The sequence below is a fragment of the Pleurodeles waltl genome, chromosome 10 (assembly GCF_031143425.1).
Source record: "Pleurodeles waltl isolate 20211129_DDA chromosome 10, aPleWal1.hap1.20221129, whole genome shotgun sequence".
Lineage (NCBI taxonomy): Eukaryota > Metazoa > Chordata > Amphibia > Caudata > Salamandridae > Pleurodeles > Pleurodeles waltl.
Window position 1 is genome coordinate 817,882,852 of NC_090449.1, and position 15,268 is coordinate 817,898,119.

General features: G+C 42.4%; 1 protein-coding gene across 2 annotated transcripts in view; it reads right to left on the reverse strand.

The window, feature by feature from the left end:
• The window catches only part of KIF15 (kinesin family member 15), a 930,781-nt gene that overhangs the window by 636,663 nt on the left and 278,850 nt on the right, over window positions 1-15,268 (reverse strand). The window lies entirely within an intron of this gene.

Consider the following 15,268-nt stretch of genomic DNA (forward strand, 5'->3'; position numbering starts at 1 on the left):
AAGCATACCCAGGTGAAGAACTAAACTGTACCAACGTGAAAACATTTACGTTTCTACCTTGTAGTTGCAGGTTTCCCCTACTTTTCTTCAGAAAATCGGGGTCGATGAAACTTGTGGTTCTGTTAGAAGGACTTTAATTGTGGCTGCCTCACTGTCTGGCATGGTTAACTTGACAGAAAACGTGTCATCTTGTAGTGCCGTGATTCGAGCCTTTAAGTGATTACATGTATTTAAACAGTGGCCTGGGAAATAAACCATATCACATATGTAGTCCCTGAGGAGCCATCCTTATTATCTCGAGTAAAGTTAATAATCAGACGACCGGTATTTTTGTGCAATGCGGCAGCCTACTACACACAATATACCTTCACGTTCTTTAATTGGGAATCATGGATTTTATTGCGTGCCAATGCAAGCTCCGCATTAATTTTGGAATATGTGCACAAATTAGAGCAATTGAAAGAGGGGTATAAACTTAGGCCCCTGTGGGCCATGCGTTGTTGAGGACCCCAGTGTTTGGGGGTGGGGGGCTCATTCAAGCGAAGGCCAGTAAACATTAGGGGCAGGTGAGAGACGCCGTTTTGTTGTAATCTATCTGTGGGCTTTTAACCACACACTCAGCACTTTCACTCTTTTGTGGGATGCCTTTCAAAATTCCTTTATCACTGGTAAATGCTTTACATTTGTCCCTCCTTGGGGCCGTTTTGTTACGCCTTGGACACCGACCTTGTTACATGGATAATTGCACGTTTGACTGCGAGCAAACTTTTTTCCTTTTCTGTCTCTCCTCCGCGCTCATGGCCGCCGTGGCCCTTTGAATCGGCTCACTTATGTCAACTGCTTTACGTTTCATTTTCAGTGTATGTGGCAAGAAAAGTCCAGTTAGGAATTTATAACACAAAAATCTCTAACTCGAGCAAACACGAGACCCATTGCATTGCAAATGGCTGTTTTAAAAATGCGTCCCACAAAGGCAGGCACTTCTCTTGTTAAAAGTGATAATATTATCAACTGATCCTGTGTGATGCACATCGAGCATGACCTCAGCAGTCGCCACAACCTCCTCCACCTCCCCCTCCGTATTTGGGGGCAAGGTGCAACAAATGCACATCTGGGTACAGGAGGAGGGTGCCCAGGGACCACATTTCCAAACTCATAAACCGGTCGTACTAATTTATCACAACAAGGAATTTGCTACAGGAAATAAAACGGTTTGCAGTGACTCCATTGCAGGGAATCCAAGCGCTGTGGAGCCATTAGTGCATCAAGGGAGTAAGGCAAGCCAAATGTGTAGCAGAGGATGTGAGGCACATGAGTTGTACTTAAAAATCTAGTTCCTGCAACCACAATATACACCTGCAGTATCGCATGGTTGCTTATTTACTGTTCAGATCCACGTGTGTTAAAGTATTCATGGGATTAATGATATTAAAAGGGATTTAAGTGTGCCAGGTTGCTCAGGGTCTCAGACCCGGTAATATTTAAAAACAGGCATTGAATCAGGGCCCTTCTGGGCCCAGTATTCATCTCTTCATGTCCTTAATTTTGGAGGAAAACACTCCTTGATTTCTGAACAATGAGTTTAAAAGTGTTAAGGTATCCATGTCTTTCCTGCATACATTCACTAGGAGTAGTTTTCTTTTTCCAGGATGTTACTATTTCTTCCTCAAGCAGCATATTCTTCTTGTCTAATGCAGAATTTGAAATGAGTCGCATCCAGGTGTTTATAACGGAGCACAACTGGGTTGTAATTGAAGGCATTGTTAGTTTCTCACATTGGGGCAGAAAGGTGTGTGTGTGTTGAGGGGTGGAAGGTGGGGGGTGGAAGGTGTGGGGGGGTGGGCGTGAGTCCGCTTTCATGACCAGTCCACCAGACCACTCTCCTGTGAGAACACATTTCCCCTGCTAAATCGTAGAAGGCCCTACTAAACCTCTGAAGCCCTGTTCTCTTAGCACCAGCAGGTGGACTCTAGTTGTAGCCAGTGTGGGTTAACCCTGAAGGCCTGTCCACCACAGTCCATACTGGAGTTCACTTCCAGCCTTGCGGGCAGGCCTACAAAGCAACACACCCTACAGCAATAGTGACTCTGTCACTGAGGTCCCAGGACCTTTGAGGGCAGTCCACTTCACTCACGGGTGCCTCTATTGACCTTGCTCCAGCAGTAGTGGTGCAACTCACCAGAGATCGACAATGCAGGATTTGCATGCACACCAAACTAAGTCTGCAAACTTCACATTCTCTTTGCTTCATGCATAAGTACTTTTAACATGTGCTGCCTGCTTTGGGGCCACTGGAATTACAGCAACAGAGGCCAAAATTATGTTGCAGTGTTGACTAAATCATGCTGCAAAAAAGGCTGCTGCGTAATGTGGTACATTTTCAGATATTTTTTTATTTTCACATTTTAAAACAAACCTACAGTCTCTGCAAAGCTTTCCCCTCATTAGCACTAGTGTAACATACAAATGCAGCAGTGAGAAAGATGCAGTCAAACTTTGCAAAGGGCCCTCCGCTTCGCAGCAACACAAGTTACATTTTTTAGTAACTTTCCAGTTTAGCTACAATGTTTTAGTTAAAATCATCAGATTAGGAAGCAGATTATGTATAATTCGGGAAATGTGGCAGAGTAAATTTTGTAGAAAACATTTGCACACTAGGCTATTTTGCCATTCTTGTTTGAACTGCTTTTGTGCAGTCTCTGTTCGGTAGTATTTCTAGACTCCTAGAGTGCTCATCAGTTGGGCATAAAGAGGTTTAGACTAACTCAGCCAATCTTTGGCCTCTCTGCAGAGCATATCGAGCAACCGTCACATATGGTAACGGCACTTTATATTTCACATGAAAGCGTGAAGGAGGGATGCAAAAATGGTAAAATATTCACAGCACCCAGTGCTTAATCTGTGAAAGAAAGAGTGCCAGTTCTCGAAGCTCAACTAGGAACCCAGCAGTGGGTGCAATTAAGCTTCGGCATGTCAAATCCCAAGGCTGGTAATGTTAATCCACTACCATAAACTCCCTGCCTCTTTCTCGCTCATGTAGGTTCCTGCTTTCTTCTTTTGTGACAGTTTTGCGGTCTTTCTCTTTCTTTATGCAGAAGGTTGAAGCAGCGTAATATGATCATATATGAGGCTGATCGTCTAATACTGATGCAGATTTTAGTGTTTGAATTAATGGATGATTCACCTATGCTATTTCCTACAACTGCATTGAATGCTGCTGGACGGATGACGTTTGATGGTGTAGGACTTCAACAGAACAAATGATGTGTCAGCACCAACAGAGCACAGTTCTTTAAAAGCCTAGAAAATAACCTGCAAAAAAGAATGACAATGACTAATGCATCAAATGTTTCTAGAAGCATGACCACGACCAATGACAAAATAGAATACAAACAGATGATACATGGAATGACACTACTCCAACCAGTTATTGATCCATAAATTCAGTAGGTTTCATATATCCAGTAGGTATTCTATGGTTAGGGAGAATTACAAAACCTTTGTAGCAGGTTGCACGTATTTGATACCAGGCAGTACATTATTGGTTTCAGAGAGTACACACAAAATAAAAATTGCACCCCTGAAACCCTGAAACTATTAGTGTACATTCTGACCACCTTTTGTACATCCACTGCAGAATGTGAACAGTCTTTAGTGTAATGAATTACAACGTATTCGGTACATTCGGGGATTGGAAACGTATCCCACTTTGTGAATGTATTTTAATATTAATAATTCATATTTAACCTTATATAAACGTGTATCAATTGGTTGAATTAAGTAACATTATTAGTTGTAATTGGTCTGAAATGCCAAATACTAAAAATGGGGACGTTCTGCTCTTTCTAGCCCCACCTCTGACTCCACCCACTAACCCAATCCTCTGGTTATCCCCACGGACCCCACCCCCGATGCTCCGCCCACAGTTCCACTACTTTCTTCCCCCACTTCGAACTCTGCACTGGATATCTTTAAGTACGTATCGAAAATCGAGATGGTCCTATGACTCCTGCAGTAAGGCTTTGAAAGTCAAGAGCGAAATTCTTCCCAATTTAAAAACATTTGGTGCTCCCCTCGTTTACCCGAAATATAATCAACCAATGGTCAAACAGGAGCCAGCGTCGCAAGGCCTGTTGTTAAACTCTGCATTTAAATATTTAAGTTTCCAAGAAAGCAATCAAAGTAACGTGTGAATAACAATTACAAAAGCAACATAAGGAGTATTCTTTTTCTTTACAAATGGGTTTTGTACCGACCTCTTGGAACCAGTCTCTGCGTGGGATGCTGGAACACTGCTAGACAGACCTGGCTAGCATGATCTTGCTGCCTTCTCCTCATCTCCATCTTTTCTCTCTCTTTTAGTAACTCAGAAAAGTGGGCTTAGTTTCAAAGAAAGCTGTGAGGCAGCGTATACATACTGTAAGTTTAAACCATCACTCAGAGGCCGTTTCTAAGAGTGCAGTGAGACGAGGTGTGACACACTAAAGGCAGACCATTTTATCACCTGATATCAGATGTTATAATGCCAGGTTGAAATTTCAGAGTCTTATGGAGCACCACATTGCACATCATGGGAATAGGAACAGCAGTCCATCGGCTTGACCTAAAACCTGGTGTTCATCTTGCTTCACATTTTTGTAAGAATAGAGAGGCTATGAAGACTATGGACCTTCCCAAAACACTTTTCTTCATTCTAGGACTATGGGGTTTGTTGAATTTTTTTTTTTAACACAACTACAGCCTGAACCTCTGAATGCATTTACACTAAGTGGCTTTTCCCTACCTGTGTCTGTTTACATTTGGCTCCCTGTTTTTCTGCAAACTTGATACCTTTAAACTGTTGTTTTTGTTCTACCGGAGACAGTACGAATTTCCATCCTAGTTTTTCACAAAGACTGCATTAAGCTTCCCCCCCCCCCCCCAAAACAAGGTTTAAAAAAAAGCTAAGCACAACACAGTGGCTAACCAGAGTGTGTGTAAAAGAGATTACTTAATCAGCTCCGTGGATTAAACTGCGCTTGGAAAGCGTATGCACCACTTGTTTTGGCTTGAGAAAGTTCTTAGTTTAAGTACGCAAAAAGCAATATTTCAGTTATTTCACAATTTTTCCTTAGCTGAACAGCTTTTATTTAGAAAGTGTGGATTGTGGCTGTCTGTATTAAAGGAGACTCTGAATAGAGGAGCACGGTTCTGCCTCCTGCCACAGGGGCCTGGGCTTAAGGTCACTTGTCTCTTATGCAAGTTTCTTTTGGTTATTGAATGTGTTGCTGTGACTGGTTGCTAGGGCTAGTATTTTCATCAGTTTAAGGGCTCAGGGTGTTGAGTTGTGATTGGCCGATCAGGCTAGGGTTCAGATTGGCTGCTAGGGTTTCTACTGAACTAAGGGTTTAGGGTTACAGTTCTGATTGGCCATCAGGGTACTGATTGGTTAGTGGGGTTAGGGTTCCTATTGGACTTAGAACTTTGTTTTTTACTAGCTCTTAGGGCTAGGTTGCGATTGGTTAAGAGGGTCAGTTCTCCCATTGACTCTATTCTATTCTTGTGGTCTTGTAGAGCACATAGCTACCTGGAGGCCTTACAGCAAAGTTTCAGACAGTGCAAACGGTAGAGGGTCAGGACAGATGGAATTATTTGCTGAAGAGCCAAGTCTTCAGAGCCTTTCGGAAAGGAAGCTTACCCTCCTGTAAACAAAGTTTCAAATGGGGGGCAAGGGAGAGACCAGAGCCTCGAGGCTAGAAAGGCAGATCATCGGCCACCCCGGAGGGCCCGCTGAATCCTGGGAACCTTTAACAAATGGGCTGAGGAGGAGCGGAGGACTCTAGCTGGAAGATATGGACAAACTAAAGACCTGAGCAAAAGAGGACCTTTATTATGGGCTGTCCTGTGTAGGATACAGAGAGACAAACTGCACTCGGAGTTCCACCTGGAGCCAATGTAGGTCCTTCAAGACCCTAGAGACTGAGGCAAAATTAGAAACAATCAGGAGGCGAGCAGCAGCATTCTGCACAATCTGAAGTCTCCTCATGACATGATGGGGTGAGCCCTAATACAAGGCATTCCAAGAGTCAAGAGGGGTCAGGTCAAGAGCCTGGAAAACCGTTCTTCTAGCAGAGAAGAGGAGGAGGTGGAGGACCTTTCGCAGCAGCTTCAGAGTGCCAAAACAGCTGGCAGCAATTGATTTAGCCTTACAGCCCATGGTCAGGCCAGAACTGAACCAGAAACCAAGGCTTTTTATTGGGTCTTTGGGGTGATGGGTAGAAGGTAGCTGTGACTGCCAGCAACAGATATCTGCACCAAGTCACTGAGATTGTGGGAGCACTGGAACAAACTATTTCCCTGCATGCAGATGATGCATTACTCTATATGCCTAAGTAGTCCCGAGGCTGCTGACGGAGCGTGAGGCATTCACAATAGTCTCTGGCCTCAGAGTGAATAAAACAAATCTTTCCTATTTCCCTTGTGCAGATTGGTTGGCACCCTGAAGGAATGGCTCCCGCGGGTAGACTTGCCTTGGATAATGGTTGGAATACGATACCTGGTAATGTATATCACTTTGGATGAGGCCTCCCACTATGAAAAGAATATGGGCAGAGTGAGAGGCGGCTTGCAGAGATCCATTCAGTTCTGGAACACACTGAGATTGTCCATGATGGGCAAGATTGCCCTTATAAAAATGGTGCTGCTGCCAAGATGTCTGTACATTATGCAGGGCACTTTCTATGAGATACCGCAGAAGACATTCCACAACTTGGATTCCCTCTTGGTGAACCTACTTTGGAACGGGCGAAGGAGCGGGGTGTGTTTTGACACACTGCGAGGAGAGGGAAGGCATAGGGGTCTTGAATTACCAGACCTAGAGTTATACTATCTAGCGGCTCAGCTGCAACATGCGATGAGTTGGTTTGCCCCGGACCCGAACTGGGAGTGATATCTCTTTTACAGAACAGAAACTAGGCTATCACTGGGACTGTTAATGATGGGAGGGGAGACGCTTCCAACCACCTGCCCCCACTTGATACACCTAATGGTGAGCCTATGGGGGAGAACCGTACAAACGGTTCTGCAGAAGCACCCTTACGCCCCCGATCTCAATTTATGGATCCTACCCCCTTTTACATGGATCCAGAACTCATTGTCAATAGAACGCTAGCAACAGTGTGAGTGTTTGATGCTAGCTGATTTGTATCTGAATGGGCAGTTTATATCCCTTTAAGATGCTACGGAAACCTTTGCGCTAGGTAGGGGACAGTTCCGTCAATATGCAAATATTGTACCCACAGCGCGGCGGCTATGGCCAACATTACCGGAGGCCCCAGTCCTCACTCAGACACTCCACTGCTTGTTATCCATGGCGGGCGGGTGTCCATTAGTGACACACTTATACCAAGCATTACGTTCAGATAGACCGGTTAAACAGTTAAAAATAAAGCAAAAATGCTAGATGATGGGGGGGCGAACCGCTCTCCCCCGAGGATTGGTCCCAAATCCAAGAGAACGTTTTGGGGGGGAATCGGTCTGTGCCAGATTTAACCAAATACAATACAACAGAATAAATATGACCTGCCTCCCGCCCAGACGGCTTCACATAATTTACCCGACACGGGACTCCAGATGCCCACAATGCCTCGATCTGGAGGCCGATTTTTTTACACATGCTTTGGTCGTGCCGAGTGTTACATACGTATTGGACAGCTGTCACAGATCAGATTAGGGACACCACGAGATGGGGCATTCCTCTGACTGTCAGTGGCTGTGTCCTAGGTTTGCTGCCCTGAGATCGAAAGCATAGACTTAGCAGGAAATTTGCAGTACTAGGCATTACCGTGGCTAAAAGAAGAATTGCAATTCACTGGATGAGTAATCAGATCCCGACTACGGAACGCTGGCTGGGGGACTTGAGAGAGTGGGCAGGGGCAGAAGAAATACATGCGAGACAAACGAATAGAGATCCAAATCTACCAGAATTGCTGCTGGCATGGGGTCTTAAGATACAAGAGTTGTCAGGAGCAGCGGGGGGGGGCGATCAGGATTAGCACCCACGTAGTCCCAATGAGGGGATAATGAAGGTGCAAATGGCATTAGAAAATAACCTATAGATTAATCCACAATATAGTTTGATAACTAACTTGGGGGAGAAAAAGGAAATACTTTGTTGTAATTAAATGGCATTGCAAGGTGCAGATATTTTTTGCATTGCAAGGTGCAGATATTTTTTTTACGGCCCAGGCACGGTAGGGGGGAAGGTTGGGATGGGAGAGGGGGATAGTTGGAGACATCGGAGGTTGACTTGTCTGTATGTTTAAAACTACTATTTCTCATATAAGGAAACGTAACAAAGGAAAAACAGAGGTCAGAAAGTTGAGCTGTGATGCTGTTCCTTAATAATTGAGTAGTAATATTGATCACAGATTATGCATAACTGATGTTTAATTCATGATGTACCTGAGTGAAGACATATTAATAAATAGGAAAAAAAAAAGTCACTGAGATTGTTTCCCAGCAACATGACGTCCATTTTGTCCGAGTTTGAGCTTACAGCCCGCCATTCAACCAGCTATATCATTAAGACAGGAGGTCAGAGCTGAAAAGCTAGAGTTCCAGTCCGGGGAGATTGACATGACCAACTGAGTAAGAGATCACTGATAATCCATGAGCCTGGACAATGTCAGCCAGAGGACAGAGGTTAAAGTTAAACAGGGTGTGGGCTCAGGGAAGAGCCCTGAGGCACACAACAAAATGGGAGGCTGGCTGAGAGGAAGGCCTGATCCTCGACCTGAAAGGAGCGGTTTTGCAAAAAGGAGGAGAGCCAATCCTAAGCTTCGCCCCTGATGTCTACTTTAGCAGCCCTCGGCAAGAGGATGGGGTGCTCCACGGTGTCAAACGCCACACTGAGATCTAACAGAATTATAGCTGCAGAGCTCCCTTGATCCAGGATACTCCTAAATTCCTCGACTACCCCTTGAAATACAGATTCTGTACTGTGTGAAGAACGAAAGCCCACCTGGGTAGAGTGAAGCAAAGAGTTCAAGAAAAGCAGAAAGGTTGGTGTTAACATTTTTCAAGCAGCTTGGAGACACCAGCTAGCAAAGATAGTGGCCTATAGTTACTTAACATGGTAGGATTTCTAGGATTTATAGTTAGGATTCTGATTGGTTGGGGCTAGGGTTCCATTGGCCAATAGGGCTATTTAAGCCTACGTGTTCAGGGCATCTCGGACAAGGGCAGTTGACTGTTTGGACCAGGTCAGGCCTAGGGCCAAAGATGCTGCCCAATTTCACCTTTGCCAATTACCATCTAAAGCCTTCTGCATCCTCCAACATCCAAACACAATATCATCAAAGGTATTCTACAAATGCATCCCAAACAACCCTCATACAGACCTCAATGTCTTAACCACTACAAAACCCCACAAACCACACCTATACACAATTCTACCACAACTATAACATTACGGCACCTTCATTCTCACACAAACCACAACTCTGTCCTATACCACTAACACATCCACACATCACCAACACAAAGCCACATTATGCATAACTTTAATGCACCCAGACAAACACTCCCCGTTCATACAAAACACCAGCTCTATCCTCTACTTGTTCTAGTAGACCCCTTTTTATCATCACAAAACCTATACTCAAAATTCCATGTCACCATCTGCCAACACCCTCCTCCTCTTTTCAATTACACACAAACTTACAATCCTTACACTCCACCATACATTACCTCTTTCAGTGATCAAATCTAACACCAACACTCATGACTCTTGTCCATCCCACTCTTACATACCACATATACTTCACCAAAACACATCAGCCCGTACTATTCAAATACCACTCACCAGCAGTAACTCACACACAAATCCTTCACAGAAAACCACTACATCTATATCTCCTCTCACTACTCCACCAAACACACACCTCAGCACATCAAAATTACACACTTTCATAATACTTTGTCACATCCACTCCCACCCTCACGACTACACAAATAATACAAATTGTAAACCAATCTTACTCCAAAATTATCCTTCTTCACCAACATCTACCACAAACACCCCAACACAACATTCATTCATCCGCCTCTCATGCATTGCACAATTTAGAGCCTTAGGATATGACCCTGTCAGGAGTGTCAGTACTGAACAGCTGGGTTCCTCAGGAGCAGAAGCTAGACCCAACGCCCCTTCACCAATATCCACCGACCCTATATTATAGTTGGTGCGAGATATCAACGAGGGCGAAAGGGGAAGTGGACAAAAATAAGAGTTTACCTCACAGGGGAATTCTTTGCTGCTATGCTTTTCTGGTGTTAAATGTAACAGCTATCAGTAAGGAATGACAAACAAACATACAATTTGCATTTAACTAGATGCTAATTTCATGAAATGCTATTTCTATTCAATATACATCAATGTTTCATACTTGTGCTCCTCTCTCTCAATTCTGTCGCCAATTAATTCAATGTTACACCTCTACTAACGTGATAGAGGTTTTAACATTGCAGCAGTATAACAAATTAGTTGTTGTGGTATTTGAATGAGTGATACAGTCTGAAAGTGAGGATTTCAATTGCTGTTAAGGTATTTTTCCTTCAGACATGGAAATGATGTCAAACCTTGAAAATATTATAGTCTTCAATAAGACAAATGTTTTGCCAGGAAAAAGACTGTAAAGTTTTCTGTCAACAATTTGTCGTAATGCTGAAAAACTTGTTATATTCAAAATTAATGTCTCTTGCAAACAGATTTTCTCTTCCTGACCTTCTAAAGTTATTATATGCTAAACTGAGAGTCGCACTCCCTATGAAATGTGAGTGCTGCAAGGTACAGTCAATACTTGTGGTAAGATGAACTGAGACACTACTCTGGTATACATGAGCCTCTTGACAAGAACCTGCCCATGTGTTCCTGACGACGGAAGTCTTTTCTGTGAGGAAAAACAACACGCATTGAAGAGATGCTACCAGCGCCTCAAAAGGTACAGTTGAAGTTCACCCCCTTTCAAGGTGAGCGCCTGCATCAAGAGCATGGTATCCAGCTCGCGCTCAAACACTAGACTGCTGACCTCCTTGGGAAGTCCGCCATCTTTGAATTCTCGAAGTCAAAGCGTGTTGCAAACATCGAAGAATGGCATTCAACAACATTTTTGCGGATGGCCTTCTATGCCACCAATCAGAATATCACCTGGCTCTTGTCAGTCTTTGGTGCCTTGGACTTCGATACAAGTAAGTTCTAGTTCCAGCAATAGAATTCCTGACAGACCCACATGCTCCGCCACCAACCCTTACCCATAATCCTTCCACCCTAAACAGATGCAAACAAAATAAACATGCCACTCTTTACAATTTCGCATCCTTATGTCTATTACACAACAAGGCTACTCTACAGAAAGAACACAATGTCCATGTCCCTCGCAACCACCATCTTCACCACCGACACACACAGACCAAATGCCTTCTAATGCCTGCTGGATGAGGAACACAATATAGAAAAACACCACCATTATGACCCTCATACAGTTAATATCAGCACTAATTGACACTCCTGCTACAAGATCAAAATATACTGATCACTGTTCTACAGAACAAAATTATACCACTACCAAAACACAATCTCTAAACTGTCTGCTCAAAAATGCTCGATCACTTTCCAAAAACAAGCACCACATCCACGACCTACTCACTGACACACAACTAGACTTACTCTTCATAAATGAATCATGATTACGAGATGGCATGGCCCCAGTGTTACATAAAGCAGTTGTTCCAGACTATCAAACAGTCACTCCAGAACCTTTTTGGTAAAAGAGGAGGTGGACTAGCTGTTATATTTAAACAAGCAATAAATCTAATCAAAACAAGCAACATCTTTATACGAGGTTGTGAAGCCCTCATAACCAGATGCAACCCTACACCAACCTCCTCCCCCCCTTTATAGACCACCACCTAGCAATTCAAGAGTCCCAGACATTTCTAGGTGCAGTTTCAAACCTTATAACACTATACTCCAATATGCCCCATCCAAAAGCTATCATCATTGGACTAGTCACATTGAACCTACATAAGATTGTACACAATCCCACACACATCACTCAACACATCCTAAATATCATTATCTCGAACCCAGAACTAGTTACCGTTCACAGCATCAACCAGTCACATGGTCAGGCCACCATTTGGTAACTTTCCAACATACAACACACTCAAGATCACCTTACACCACAAATCAACACAATTAAGATCACCTTACATACATCCACCTATCGACCATAGAACAAACTATTTTGAATACTCAGAAACACAACTAACAGCCAACGCAGATCTAGACACAAATTCTGTTCAAAAACCTCGAGTGGCTACAGGAAGCTTTCAATATTTTAATACCACTCAGAAAAACAAAACAAGACAAAAGAAAACAAGCACCTTGGAGAAATACATAAATAAAAAGGATAAAACAACAAATCAGAAGGCTGGAACAAACCTGGCTAAAAACAAAACATTCAAGAAAAACTTTACCTATGCAAACTTAACAGAATAAACAAATAATCCAAAAACAATGGTACTACTCAGACAAAATTCAAAATGCAAAATCTGCAAATGAAGAATTTTATAAAATTCTCAATGAATTTCAAAAACATAAATGCATGGAAGAAATTCATCACATTACTCAAGATTTCACAGACAAACTGGCAGATCAGTACACAACTTGCAAAGCAAAGGAAAAACACCAGCACTAACCCATTTCCAAAAATCCCCACCAAGAGTAAGCTAACCCAGCCTCTGCACTCCTAAAAACAAATATCACAAAGTGAATTTATGGATCTGGTCAAAGCAAGTAGGCCTTCCAGCTGCCCTTCTGACCTTTGTTCACCATACATCACCAAGAACATCCTTTTAACTACCTATGCTGCCACACCAGTAAGAAGAATCAATAATAATTCTTTAACTACGGTAATTTTTAAATAAGACCTTAAAAGGGCATGGATATGCTCATAATTAAAAAAAAGAAACCTGTACACGCATGACCCGAACAACTACAGACTAATTACAAATGGACCTTTGCTGGACAATTCATTGAAGATAACTCCATATTTTCAGACTACCAAACTAGATTCCGCCCAGGAAGAGGCACTGAATCTGCCCTCATCACCATCTGGGATGGTCTTAAAAATACAATAGCCTGCAATAGAGTTGCTGCACTACTACTCCTGGACCTCTCAGCTGCCTTTGACTCAGTTGACCACGACACCCTAATACGAAGACTCTACAAAGCTGGCATTGAGGGGGGACATCTCTGGACTGGATCACATCCTACCTTCAAAATAGAACTAATGTAATCCATACTCCCCCTTTCTCATCCAAACCCTACTTCACAAAAGCAAGGATCCCTCAAGGCTCAATAATCTCACCCATGCTTTTCAACATCTACATAATGTCATTACCGGCAACAATTAATGAATTTCAACTCACATGGTACAACTATGCAGATGACACAACTACTCCTTAAACTGTACTGCCAAAAAGACACTGGAAACTCACATTTACCCTGGATCATATCCATCTACTATGAAAAACCAACAATGTTTTCAGAATTTGGTTGCCAGACTACTCCTACATGTAAAGTCACACGCCCACATCTCCCCTGCCTTGAGGGCTATACATTGGTTACCTGTTGCCAGAAGATCCACCTTCAAGCTGCTTTGTATCACCCACAAAGCAATACATGGAACAGGACCACTTTTCATCAGGAATAAAAATGACCAAATACATTCAACAAAGAAACCTCTGCTCCAGATGACACCCCACCTCAAAACACCACCATACAAGAAAGACAAAAGGTGGTACTTCTTTTTTTTGTTCAAGCGGCCAAACTATGGAATTCATTACCCCCAAATGTATGATTCATGGATAACTATCTTATCTTCAGAAGACTACTCAAGAGTTGGCTCTTTCCAACATAACTACCATACTCAAACAGCAATGGACTGCATATCCTTGTGTATGTAAACATTTTATAATCGGATTACATGTATATACCTAGATGGGTATTTCTTTGTACAGACATGTATACTAACTATTTTATCTTAAAATATATGCATGCTCTTTAGGCCTGCCTAACAAATATATATTTTATCTATGGTTAAATGTATATATGCATGTATATTTAGGTGTATGTATGTGTGTATATATTATGAATATGCGTGTGCGTGTGTACGTATATATCTACACACACACACGTGTATATATTATTCTGCGCTTGACATGTTCATAGGGCATTGCATAGTTTCTATATAAGGTTTTTGATTACATGCTTATGAGTCTGTTTTTTTAAATCTATCACAATAGGTAAATATTATCTTAACTATTTATCTACAAGCATTTCACTATTGAAATATCGAGGAACTATTTTTCTAAAAGTACACAAATTAACTCCAAATACTGCAAGTCTTAAAGGTCTGTGTTTAAACGATACAATTTTAAATGTCAATATATGATATTGCTTACACATATATTCCCTTAATATGCAATCATGTAGTTATCTATATACTACCATGGTCCTACTGTAGAAGAGGAAAAAAAATACTCTTGAAAGCTTTACTCTGTCTCACCATCACCCTATCAATCTATCAATCTATCCTCTAGCTCCACCCTCCAACTCATTCAAACCCATTCTACTACTATGATCTCCATAATAACTCCCTAGGCTCTTCCCTCCTCTATCCCTCCTGATTCACCCCAAAACTCAGTTTACTACTATAATCTCCCAAACAACCCTATTACATTCTTCCTTATTTATATCTCCTTTGACTCATCCCAAACCCTATTTTACTAGTATGATCGCCCTAATCCCTTTCTACAGACTCTTCCATCCTCCACCTCTCCTTTACTCATCCCAAACCTCACCTTACTACTATGATCTCCCAATGAACACATCTGGATTCTTCACACCTCTATCCCTCCATTATTCTATTCAATCCAACTAACAGACTCATGTCCTCCACTCAAATTAACGTATACCTCCCTATACTAACACTAAACCCTTACTCATATTTCCCTATACCAGGGTTCTGCAAAGTCTGTCATGGAGAGCCGGGTCCATGCCAGATTTGTAGCATATCCACATTTAGAAAATTGTAGATTTCTGAAACATCTTTTTTCTAAATGTGGACATGCTAAAAATCTGGCATGGACCCGGCTCTCCAGGACCGACTTTGTAGAACCCTGCCCTATACTAATCCACCACTAATCCTTTTGGGTTCCGGAG